General features: G+C 45.6%; 1 protein-coding gene across 1 annotated transcript in view; it reads left to right on the top strand.

Annotated features, from left to right (window-relative positions):
• Nucleotides 1–4,566: 4,566 nt before the first annotated feature.
• CRACR2A (calcium release activated channel regulator 2A) overlaps nt 4,567–13,291 on the top strand; it is a 114,121-nt gene continuing 105,396 nt past the window's right edge. Inside the window, exon 1 of the mRNA XM_090043908.1 lies at nt 4,567–4,898. The gene's annotated coding sequence lies outside the window, so the exon portion shown is untranslated. The remainder of the gene's footprint in view (nt 4,899–13,291) is intronic.

The raw sequence follows: 13,291 nt of genomic DNA on the forward strand, positions 1-13,291 counted from the left end.
CATATCTCTTCTCTTTACTCTTTGTTCCATTTTCAGGTTTTCATTAAGGAAATTGGAAGGCTTTTCCTAGCCCGTGACAGGGACAAACATGTTTGTGATTCACACAGAAGAGATTACTGCTCCCCAGTCTTAACCTGTGATGAAAAGCACCAATCCTTTGTATAAACTACTGGTGTTAGAGCCAAGCATGCTGTTGCTAACCTGTTTATTAACCTGTTCAGCCTGAAGTTCTGAGTCTTCCCCAGTCTTGGCTAACCTCAAAAATTGTCACTTGTCCTTTTCCCAGATCATTATAATAAATATCTTAAATGACCTTGGCCTATTTCCAAGATCATTAATAAATATATTAAATGACCCTGGTCCTAGTATGAAACATAGAGGCACTCTAACTTTTTACCACAATGAAAATTAACTATTTAGTCCCACTTTTTCTGTTCCTCAGGCAGTTTCTAATCCAGGTCAAACTCTGTGCCTCTGATTCTATGCTTAATTTTAATAGCCTTCGGACTTTTTAAAAGTTCAAATTGAGAGGCAAAGATTTTTTAGGGTGGTATCTTTTACTGGATGATTGGAAGAGATTTTAGACAAGGTTTAAAGCACAAGGTACCCTTTCTTAGGTGTGGGGGAAAAAACAAGCACAGCTTGAGCTAGGTATTAGCTAGAATGGTGGTGCTCAACCTTTTGGGCCTCTAAGACAGATGAGTTCTATGGGCTGGATTTGTGGGGTTGCTGCTCAGATCTAACCCGCCCTGCCCACAGATCTGACCCTGCCCTACCCAGATCTGGACTTGTGCTGCCCAAACTGGGTCTGGCACTTCCAGGTTCTGTTTCATCTGCCGGAATCCCACTTTATCCTACCCTGTGTACCTAATCTAGTGAGCAGGCCTGTGCCATCCAGCCCCCAAGGCTACCTGTGGGTCCAGAAATTTGGCAGCTTGGAAGTAGCAATTAATGCTACCACCACTCTTCCACTGCCAAATTTTCAGACCTGTGGGAAGTCTGGTGGGACAGATGACATGGTTCCACAAGAGCACCCTTCAGATAGAACAATGGCTTATGTATATCTCTATATGTAAATGAAAAGAGTTTGCTTAAGGAATGGAGGAAAGCTGCCAAATAGGACCAAAGAAGTAATATCAGCAGTAGCTGAAAAACGAGAGAAGAACAAGAGAAAGGATTGTGCATCACCATTTCAAATGGTAAAAACTTTAAAATTACAGCACAGCATCTGGAGAAACAAGCCTGCTACTTAACAAAAGTTTATGTCATGCCTCTCTGATTTAATTAGCCTACAAGGTGCAGATCTGCCCTGCCTTCTGTCATTACCTAGCATTTACCAGCTATCTTTGTTAATTTCTCTGCATTTCACAGAAGCTAATGACCTTCTTCCCTCTTGAATGTTTTTGCTTTTTTACCAATCAGGTTATTCTCTCCACTGCACTCCTTTATTATTTTCTTCATTTATTATTTTACTGACAAAGTCTAAGAATTCTAATAGTGGTGAGGCACTGTTTTCCTTTGCTGAAATCATGCTCATTATGATTTTATCATATGATAAAATATGATTATCCTGGAATTTTATCATTCTGATTATCATTTAAATCAGTTTATATGTATAGATATAAGGTGTTCTTTCTGCAGTTCTCCAGTTAATTTCCAGTGCCTTTTTTTGACACCCATGAAATTTGCTATCCTCCAATCCTTTGGCATGACAAGCTTTTTTTTTTTTTTTTTTTACAGGAGATTGCATATGTTTGCAGGAAGCTCAGCCATATGGCTCTTAAGTTCCAAGGTGAATAATCTCAGGGGTGACTGACTTCTTGCTTTGAAATCTGTAAGTTTCTTCCAGCATTTTTTCCTTCTGACACCTCCATCTCTCATGGTATTTCATCGTTATTTACCAGAAACTGTGGGTTTGTAATAGGGATCTATATAAAGGAGTGCCAAGCTAAGTGACTTATTAAATATAAGGAGATGTTTTCTGCACACATGGTGGTCAGGTTTGTCTGAAGTCTGCTGAGAAGGTTGTGGTGTATATGTGTGGCTTGAAGTAATGATCACTGAAAAAGAAGAGTACTTTTTAATATCCTAAAATGTTTCTGCAGTGTACAACCAGCCCAAGCCAATCTTCACACACTCTTGGGCACATCACTGAGAGAACAGGGTGGAATTTAAAACTAACATTATAAACATACTTGCAAAAATGATCTTATTTCTCTCTCTTTGACTGTGAACTCATCCTAACTGCTGTGGATGTGCTTGCCAACACAGCTAATACTTTGAATGAACAATTTGCACTAAACAATTGCATGATTTACCCGGCATAATTTTCTGCTCTTGACTGGCTGTCTGAAAGTTTTGCAGTAGGAGAAGCATGCTCAGCAAATGCTGCTGTTAATGCACAAGTCTCCCTGCTTACAAATGAACTCGAGCATTCATGGACAAAAAACACAGCAAACAAAGCCACATTTGCCACTAGTAAACTCAAAGTGGTAAAAACAGGGTGGAACTGAAGAGCTCATGGAAAGCTGCAAACAGATTCAGTTTTTAGCCAGCTTTAACTTCAGCACTTTCTCAATTTGTTGTCCTGTCAGAGCCAGGTCTGTAAGCTTGAAGACCCCCACCTCCCCCTCTTCTCTTCCACGGGATTTGGATTTATCTCTACAGTGAAAATATTTGTTCAATAAGATGGAGGGCCTGCCCTGTATTTTTGCTTGATCATCAGATGACTTGTATTGATATAAGGTGCACCTGTGCATTAACCTATAATAATGTGCATTAGCAGGAGGCACCAGTATAAATTAATAGGAGCAAAGCAAGCTATTGCATGTAAAGGAGGCAGGAAGGTGCTTGATATTATCTGTACTGCCTCCATCCTAATAGTTCTCAATAGTTCTCCTTCCCTTTTTTCTGATCCTACTGTGGGTGAATTTTGATAGATTCTCTTCAGCCTCTGAATGACTTCTATGGGGTGGGGAGTGGGGAATCTGTGCTCTCTCCACAAGTGTTGGCCATCATTTTTGCAACCTTAATAGGCAACCAGCCCAGTATTTAAACCCAAAGCACTTGTGCTCTAGACAGGAGGCTAAATACAGTGGGGCAATACAACCTCGACTTTGCAATGTAAAGACCATAAGCCAACAGAAGCAGGGACTGATCCATGGGCTTATTCAGGATTTTGAAAATAAGGGTGGGGACTGTGTAGCACAGTCTCACATACAACAGGATGTGTTTTTTTCCAGTTAAAGAGGAACTAGAAGCTTTATGAATAAACTAAGGCCATATTTTCAGTGTAAGATCAGAGCAAAATCAAATATGAGGACTGGCACATGCACTAATTGCTAGGTTATGGAGAAAGGTTAGAAAAAATGCAACAGGCTGAGCAACCCAGAGGCAAAAGCTTATAGTTGGATCACAGAATTAGAGAAAATTAGGGCTGGAAGGGACCTCCGGAGATCATCCAGTGGTTCTCAATCTTTTTTGTACCAGCACCCGTCTGTAAACATCAATGGCCAGTTCTCCCCCCAGTGCCCCTTACTTCTGACCTGTTACCCCCAGTGTGCGGCATGGGGGGCAGGTATGTGGGATGCAGGGGGCCCTCCAAGCAACCCAAAACTCTGCCAGCCTGCAAGGGAAAAGCCCCAGTTTCCCACATTTTTCTTCTTTAAAGGAGAATCCATTTTTAAAGTGTTTTGATCTGTTTTTCAAGTTTGTTCACAACACTTTCAGATGTTCTTGCAACCCACTTTGGGTTGGGACACAGGCTGAGAAACACTGGTCTAGTCCAACCCCCTGCTCAAAGCAGCACCATCCCCAACTAGATCATCCCAGCCAAGGCTTTGTCCAGCTGGGTCTTAAAAAACCTCCAAGGATGGAGAGCCCACCACCTCTCTGGGCAGTATGTGCCAGTGCTTTGCCACCCACCTGAATGTGTGGTTCTTATTCAGGCTCACAAAAACCCCCAAACCCTGAGCCTTCTCTATGCTCTTGACAGGGCCTCCTGCACCTCCCCGGCAGGAGCCTACCCCTGAGCGCAGCCCCAGCCTGAGGGCGGGCAGGAGGTGTTCGGGGAGGTCAGAGCAGGCCTTGAGGGGTACTGGGCAGTGCTTGCAACCATGAGGGCAGAGGTGCCCTAACATGTTGGTGCATGTGCCAATCCTTGTATGTGGTTTTGCTCTGATCTTACACTGGAAATATGCCCTTAGTTTATTCATAAAGCTCCTCGTTTCTCTTTTCAACTGGAGAGAAACCCGTCCTGTTAGACGCGAGGCTGTGCCGCACACCACCCCCTCCGCCACGTTTCCAAGCCCTGGAGCAGCCCATGCTTGAGGGGGCCCTTCCGCCGGCTGGTTGCGGCCTTTAGCGGTGCGAAGCCAGGGGCCCCACCGCGTAGTGTCCGGCGCAGGGCACAACCGCTTCGGGCTTAGGCTGGGCGGGTGGCCCGGCTAAGTGGGCAGAGGTGGGCGGGAAGCCGAGGGGCCCCCTCAGGCGGCCCGGAGCCCGCCGCCACGCGGGAAGTGCCCGGCGCTGCTGCCCCGCGGGCCGGGCCGGGAGGGGGAGGAGGAGGAGAGAGGCGGCCCCGGCAGCCCCAATCCCGCCCCGGGCCGCGCTGTTTGCGGAAGCGGGGCCGCTGCCCCGCAGCTGCTCCGTGGCCGGGCGGCGGGAGCGGGTAAGCGGGGCCGCCCTCGGACAGACACGCTTTCCCCTCTCGGTTGTGCCCGGCACGCTGCGGGGCGCTCCCTCCTGCACCGCTCAGCTCCTCTGCTGCAGGTGGGGGTGAGAGCCGAGTTAACACGGCGGAGGAGGACCGGCACGGCCCGGGCATCCGCTTGCTGGGTCTCGCTGGGAGAGCGGCTGGAGTGTCAGACCCGGGAGGTAACCCGGGAACTGGGTGAGAGGTGAGGAGCGGCTTAGCGGTGGGGTGAGGTGGGGCTGGACAGGTTTTCCTGTGCGAGGCGTGGAGGGACCTGCTGCACACCCGCGTGCATTGGGAAGCGGACCTGGTGTCGCTCCCCTGCCTAGCTAGCGTGGAGGGAAGAGCAGCTTCCCCGTGCCAGACCCCGAGGTCACCTGCCCGACAACTGTCTTGCATTCATTCACATCTTCTCTTGTTGGCACTCGCGACGGTTGTCTTGCCCCTCTGCCTGGTTGAGAGCGAAGCAGGCAGCGGGTGCAAGGCATTGAGGTTATCTGCTGAACAACGTCTTGCATTGGGAAGCTGAGCTCTCCTTGGACCTGCTACCTAGTCGGGATAGGGTTAGACAGCCTTTCACATGCGAGGCACTGAGGTGACCTGGTGAAGTGTGGCTGTCTTGCATTTGACTCGAGCGCAGCTAGGGAGTGGGTCGGAGAAAAGCTGGGCTTTCCAATGCAAGACGTTCTTTAACGGGTCACCTCCATGCCTTGCATTCGTGGTCTTATCTGCTGCCTAGTTCAGACAGTTAGACAAGCTTTCAAAGGTGACCTGCTAAAGTATGTCTTGCATTGGGAAGCTGAGCTTTTAGTGAACCCACTGAGTGTTGGGATGGAGTTGAGGCAAGCTTTCCGAGCAAGACACGTTTCTGTGGGGCACCTCCATGTCTTGCATTTGGAAGCTTGTCCTAACTCTCTCCCAGCTATGCGGTGGGTCAAGACAGACTTCTGAATGCAAGGGACTGAGGTGACCTGCTAAAGAATGTCTTGCATGTGAAAGCTTGTGACTCTATCCCAAGGAGTTGAGGCAAGCTTATGAATCCAAGACTTTGTCCAGCAGTTCACCTCAACGCCTTACTTTTGAAAGCTTGTCTTGACTGTGTCCCAACTAGGCAGCGAGTGCAATAAAAGCTCAGCTTCCCGATGCAAGATGTTCATCAACAGGTCCTCTCAATGTATTGCATTCAGAAGCTTGTCTCGACTCTATCCCAACTAGGCAGTGGGTCCAATAAAGCTGTCATCTTAACAAATCCTTGCCTTTCTCGCGGTTCCTAGACCCTCACTGCTACAATATCGCTCTAACATTATAACATCTCTTCCAGGAAGAGAAAACAAGCAGAGGCAAGTTTATTTTAAAAAAACCAACAAACCCTCAGCTCCACACATTTGAAAACTTGTCTAACTGTCCCAACTATGCTGTGGATCCCGTGAAAGCTATCGCCTAAGGGCCGTGCTATGTTATGTGTTTAAATTAAAGCTGGATATAACCAGCTATGGAGTTGTTGCACATTTTCAAGCACTGACTTTATAGCTGGTTAGCTCTCTTTATAGCTGAATAATGATTTTTTATGGTGTGACAGTTACTTTGCACCTATGGCTGGTCTAAATTTATTGCACGATTAACTAGTTAATTGTATAACTTACGTAAGCGTGTAGGAGGGGTCCTAAGAAATCCTTGCCTCTTGCATGGCATTGTGGGCTGATCATTGTGTTCAGTATGGGGTCAGACATCAGTAAACCCAACCTGGTTTCATCTGCAAAAGTGATTCATCTTGTGATTCAAAAGAGACTTGCGCAAAAAGACTTAATTTATCAAGCAGCTTTGACTCTGCAGACTTTTCTTTAGTCTGCAAGGTAACACTGCTTCTCTCTCCTTTTCTCTGGGTCCATTGGGCTTTTCATTTTGGCTTTGTTGAGTGTCAAATGGTGACTACATGGAGGAGCTCAGTACACCTTGTTGGCCATTTCCCCCTCCATTTAGCCCTAACATAATTTTTGTTTTTTGTGGAGTTACTCTCCACTGCCCTGTAAGGTTGGAATGGGGGGAGATTCTGAATCTTTGTTCTTATAAAAAAGACAGCTAGTTAAGTGTCAGTTACAAACCTAGGCATGACGCATCCATTTCATAGCACGGACAGCTTAAAGCTGAGGCCCTGTTTCCCAGAGAAATTCCTTTTATGGAGTTGGGCAGGGAACTTGTAGATGCTTTAGCTCCATGAACTCAAGAACTTCAATGAGTTTTTTTGGCCTGGAGTTTGTTAGTGTACAGTGTACAAGTGTACAGTGAGGCATGGGTCCCACTGGAGATGGCACAGTGCAGTGTGCTGGTGCAATAAAGGAACAAAAAGGTGGGTCTGCTGCCTATATACAGGCTTCAGTCTTTTTTCCGTTGGACCATAAAGTTAGGAGGCATAGCTGAGCAGCTCCATGGCCAGAGCAGCCTTGAAAAACCCAGGGCAGCACCAGCTGCCATGGTGCCACTGCAGTTGTGGCTATCTGAGCACTTTTCCCTTCTCCCCATCTCTTCCCATTGCCCCCTCCCCAGCCCCCCACAGAGGCTATGCCCAGGACTGCTTCCCTGGTTCCCCACTTTCTCCTTCCTACTTTAGGCTATTGGTCTTGCAGCAAAAAATGGTGAGGATGATCTGAGTGTGGAATCTGGGCATGCTTCTTGTGAAGGGCTTGCACCATCTCCCCCTGACGTGATGGCTGGATGATGGGTCTTGAGGTATCCTGGCTCACTGCCTCCCCTAGTGAGGTGCAACTAAACAGCAGAACTAGTGCCACCCTGCATGACTGACTTGGTTATGAGCGATCCAAATTTTACTTGCAGGTAGGAGTTAGGAGATCTCTGCACACACCTGTGTGGAGAGAATCTGGTTGAAACTCACCTGGAGATTGAGACTGTCGGCAGGCACAGATCTGTCCTGCTTTCCCATTCTCCGCACTTCAGAAACACCAGTTCCAGGCCAAATCTGCTTTGATCCGCCCAGAAAAAAGAAGACTTGCCACAGGGACAAATGTTTGATCACATTTCCAGGTAGCCCTGACAAAATCATAATTCTATGATATACAGAAAATTAGGGTTGGAAGGGACCTCAGGAGGTCATCTAGTCCAACTTCCTGCTCAAAGCAGGACCATCTCCACCCCTGCCAAGGCTTTATCTAGGCTGGTCTTACAAACCTCCAAGGATGGACTTTCTGGGTAACCTGTTCCAGTGCTTTACTAGCCTCCTAGTGAGAGAGTTTTTTCTGATATCTAACCTAAACTTGCCTTGCTGCAACTTGAGACCACTGCTCCTTGTTGTCATCAGCCACTACTGAAAACAATCCAGCTCCATCCTTTTTAGAACCACCCTTCAGGTAGTTAAAGGCTGCTATTAAATCCCTCCTCAGTCTTCTCTTCTTCACACTAATAAACCCAGTTCTCTCAGCCTCTGCTCAGAAGTCATGCACCCCAGTCCCCTAACCATTTTTGTTGCCCCCTGCTTGACTCTCCAATTTGTTCATACTCTTTCTGTAGTGGAAGCGTGGGGGCCCAAAACTGGGCACAGGACTCCAGATGTTGCCTCACTAGTGCTGAATAGAAGGGAATAAGCACTTCCCTCACTGCTGGCAGTGCTTTTACTAATGCAGTCAAGTATACCATTAGCTTTCTTTGCAATGAGGGCACGCTGTTGGCACATATTCAGTGTATTGTCCGCTATAACCCCCAGATCCTTTTCGGCAGAATTGCTACTTAGCCAGTCGGTCCCCAGCCTGTACTGGTGCATGGGCTTGTTCTGTCCCAAATGCGTGACCTCGGACTTGTCTTTACTGGCTTACTGTCCTGGTATCACCCAGAACAGTTCCTCTGGATGAGATTTTGTATGTATTCAGAGAGAAGAAAATTTCTGCTGCCTTGACAGCGTTGCACATATTTTTATAAGCTTGTTTCTCTTACATCAAGCCAATTCCAACCACTCCCTGTTACCCCTTTCCTATACATCAGCCTCTTCCTCTGTCCCCCTCCCCCCTCTTTAGCTGTTAGTCATTGCCTTCCAAATTATTCTCTATCCACCTTGCCTTCTGGCTTTGAAACTTGGCTCTCCTTATTCCTCTCCTCCTTGCAGCCACTCCCCCCTCATTCTCAGCAATTCAAATGTCAAGATGACATCTTACTTGATCTTTCAGTTTCCTACTTCCTCCCTATCACTGCCCTAAGAGTTAGCCTTGCATAAATCTTCCCTTTAACTAAAATAGGCTTTTGCTTGTACTTTTCAGTCCTAAACATTGCTCCCTTCTCATCTCTTAGTTGAGGTCTCTCTCTCCTGCTAACACCACTTCACCTCCATCACTGCTTGATAGCTCAGTGGTTCCACAATCACCAGTCCATGTCTGTGTCCATAACCACTACTTCTCTGTCATTCGCATCCCTTCTGCCCTGCTCTCTCTTCCTTAAACTGTATTATTGGTTCATTTCTCTCCACTGCCAGGAACTTTTTCATGTCTGCATTCCACCATAAAACTTGTCTATCATAAAGCTCACCAATACCCAGCTCCATCTCATCTCCTTCCCCACACCTTCCATTTGCTTCTTTCCTCCTTGCCAGCTGGGGGGCTAGGCGTCTGGAGAGTGAACCTCATGTCTTTTCAGAATTTCTCAGTTGTAAATTCTCTGCTGCTTCCTGGTCTATCCCTTATTCATAACCTTTGACTCCTCCAAGAAATAAATGTCAAGCTGGGAGGTAGTATAAGGTGGAGTTTTCCAGGTGGCTATCCTGGTACTGTTCTGTGGGGGTTACAGTGGAATATGAGTTAACACTGTGTTGTTGTATTCTGGCATGTACTAACATGACTTTCTTATGCCAGTCATAAAAAGTAATTATTCGATTCAGTTCAATTCAGCACAATACTGGTGAGACTTTACCTGGAGAACTGTGTCCAGTTTTAGTTACCATGCTTCAAGGAAGATGTAGATAAATTGGAAAGGTCCAGAGCTGAGCAACAAATAAATAGACATGGGGAAAAGAAGAAATACAAGGTGTCTGTACATGCACGAGCATGGAGGGTGTTCCAATGCATTGTAATTACAGCAAGTTGAAGCAGGCTCAAGTCTGCTGGAGCATGGTAATATCATGCTGCAGCCAGCCTCCGCATTTCATGTATCAGTGTCCTCACACTTCAAAAAGGCTGTGGGGGTGTTTTATCTGAAGCTCGGTCAATGAACTTTAGTTCAAGTGCCCCCACTGCCAGTTTGAAGCATGGAGATGCTGATACATGAGATGCTGTGGCACTTTAATTGGAGCGCCTCTTGGAGCCACTCCAATTAAAGTGCTGTCCTCCCCTACCCTGGAGCACGTGTAAAAGTGCTCACAGTAAAAGCTTGGAAGAATTGGGATTATTTAGTCTACAGAAAAGAAGACTCCGAGGGGAAGGGTTTGAAAACTGCCTTTAAATACAAAAAGGTTTATTACAAAAGAACATGATGGTCAGCTATTCTTTGTGTCTGCAGAGAGCAAGACGAGAAGTAATGGGCTTAAATTGCAGCAAGGAAGATTTTAGGACATTAGGAAACATTTTTTAAACTATATTGGTAGTTAAACCCTGGAACAGATTACCTGAAGTTGTAGAAGCTTTGTCAAAAGTTTTTAAGTGCGAGTTAGACAGTCACTTGGCTAGGATACTTTAGGTAGCAACGATCTGCCCTGAGTACCGGTTTGGACTAAATGACCTTGTGAGATCCCTTCAAGACCTCTCTTCAATTTCTGTGATGTATTCTGGCATCCAGCAACAGCCTTCAGTATTCAGTGACATGTGTGATAAGAGTTGCATAAATATTTCTTATGTTCCTCTTGCATCTCTCACAAAATGGTGAGACTTGAGTCACCGAGGTACCTGAAGTATATCAACACCCCTGCTATTAGCTTTTTTGGGAGCAAGTTTTCAGAACTTCTGAGTTTTCATGAAGGCACCTTGCTGAAGTGGCTGGACTGAGTTCACTGCAAAGTTTACTGCTTTCAACAGCAGCTGTAGGGCACTGAGCAAACATCTGGCCCCTTCGGGGGGTGCCTTAAATGGGTACTGGGCTTTTCTGCTGTTTGAGGTGTAAATAGTCTGTTTTGAGGTCAGGCTCCCCTCCACATTCTGGGTAAATCAGCCTACTACAGAGGAGATCCTGCTTAGTCTGCAAGTTGCAACTCTACCCTCCCCCTCTTCTGCCTGAGTTCAGACTAACATAGCTAGCTACAGTAAAAACTGTGTTAACTGGCAATTTATTAGCCGGAAAACTCTATTAACTGGCATCCAAGCGACACGGCAAAAGCGAAACCGTAAATACCACTTCCGGGGGACTTCCTGTTTTGCCGCCGCAAGCTGAGTTTTTCTTTGCCACTTTTTTGGCCCACAGCCCAGAGCAAAGCAGCCTTCGAGGGGAAAAAGCAGCCTGTGTAGGGGGCCCCCCTCCCTGTCCCCTGGCACACTGACGCCAGGGAGTGCACCAGACGGTCCCCATTTGATTAACCAGAATATTTGATTAACTGGCATCCCCCATTCCTAGAGGATGCCAGATAACAGAGCTTTTACTGTACCTCTCTCCTGCTCTTTTAATAGGCAGAGGCCTTCAGGGATGTCAGTTTGTAACTCTAGGACTCAATTCACTTGGTATATTTTCACACAGCTGTGGTAAAAAAAAAATCTTAATTATAATAAGTGTAATAGATTTAATAGAGTATAAAAGACAAAATGGCAAAGCTGTTGAGTTAATTGAGAAAATTGTCTTGAGTGAGTAGAAGATGGTCAGTTTTCTGAGTGATGCCATTTGCTAACCTGCCCATATTCAAAACGCATCCAGTACCATAGGAGAAGAAAGTAACTTCTTTTTTTCTTTTTTTAGAAATATGAAAGAAAATAAATGCCAGACTAAGGGAGAAGGAGAGGAGGGGTCAACAGCTTTCCTGACTTATCTAGTTTTATGCAAGGATGAAACTTTGATTCTCCTTTACCCATCCAAGTCGAGAGGAATTTTGCCATTGACTTCAACAAAGCCAGATTTTTACTCCCTCCCATCCTGTGTTCGGAAAAAATGGAACAAAAAATGCTACCTTAACATTGAGTTTGATTGTCTTGCTTATGTTGTAAACAAGGGCCAACTGTATCAAGGGCCTGTGGAATTGTAAGCGTAAGACAAATGGGTAAAGGAGAATCAAACTGCTTTATGGAATTGTGTTACCGTATCAACACAACTACAGAGCATAGGTAGCTACCCTTATCTTTTTATTTCAGGCATCCTCCCACCAATGCTCTTTTATACTATATTGGTTCTTAGTTCATTTTCTATTGTCACGCAGTCTTTGAAAAGATCAAGATCTTTTTGGGAGATAGCCTGTGCTGTGGTTAGCGTGAAGGTACTTTTTTTTTTATTGCTGCACAGAAATGACTTGTTCAGGTAGACTTTCCTGCCACAGCAGTAAGTATGCAGCTAGCACAGAAGCAGACACATTAAAAAAAATGTCATCACATAGACGCAGGTTGTTAGGAGGTGGTATAGGACTGTGTTGCTGCAGTGACCTGCTGCAGCACTGCAGAAGAGAAGCATACATTCCTCCATAGAGCTAGTCAGACCATTCCCCGATGGAGTTATTCATAGCAACTCTAGCCCAGGAATACAGTCGATGGTCTCTACTGTTAGACTGGCATGTTACAAGCTAGTCTGCCATACCACATGCCCAGGCTACAGGAAATGTGCTTCTTTTCTAGAGTAAGTAACTGCCATTCCCCAACCATCCTTTCCACAGTCCCCACTATTTCAGCAGAAAGCTGAATTATTAAAACCTGGTCCTTGAGGCTAATGATGAGGTATGTGCTCCACACTGGGTCTTGTCCAGTCCTCCTTTATTCAGAGGCATTTCGCCATGGAGGTTAGCAAAGAAAGGAACAGGAATAGAAGTGGAGATTATGTAAGCACACTTCCAGAACTAGTCTGACTAGCGTTCTTGTGGACAGGAAACAGACATTATAATTCCATTTGCAAACAGCAGTGAATTGAAAGTCCGGTAGGAATCTATAGCGATACACTGCTCCTTGTGATATACGAGTGTTTTTGCAGAGCTCAAGGACACAGCCAGCTAATCAAACACTGATAAGTGAGTTTGTGTGTAGACATTTTCCATGTCCTGGAGCCAAACCATAGGGAACAAACAACACTGAGGTCATTCTTACATCTCGTTCACAGGTAAAGAAAGCAATTTAAAAAACATGCCAGGCTTTATAGCAGCAGCAAAAACAGCCTAACAAATGGGAGAGGTCTGCTCCTCACCCATATAGTCCTTTCTCACGCATACTATATAAATGAATTGGCAAAGAATATGAAAGTGCCTGTAATAGGTCATTGACACAGCTGAAGATCAGATCAGATCCTTTGCTGCGATACAGTTCCATAGAAACTGGTGATAGAGGCAGCAACACTGCTCTTTTGAGGGCTTTTTTTGTTTATTTGTTCCGACAAAAAATAGACTTGTGATCAAAATGAAAGTTTAATTTGCATCCAGACTTTCAGTTAGGGTGAAATTTTAAATTGTGGTGAAAAGCTTGAAATCAGAAACTGTTTCAGTTATTAGAA

The sequence above is a fragment of the Crocodylus siamensis genome, chromosome 4 (assembly GCF_052110815.1).
Source record: "Crocodylus siamensis isolate JL-2025a chromosome 4, ASM5211081v1, whole genome shotgun sequence".
NCBI classification, from domain to species: Eukaryota; Metazoa; Chordata; order Crocodylia; family Crocodylidae; genus Crocodylus; species Crocodylus siamensis.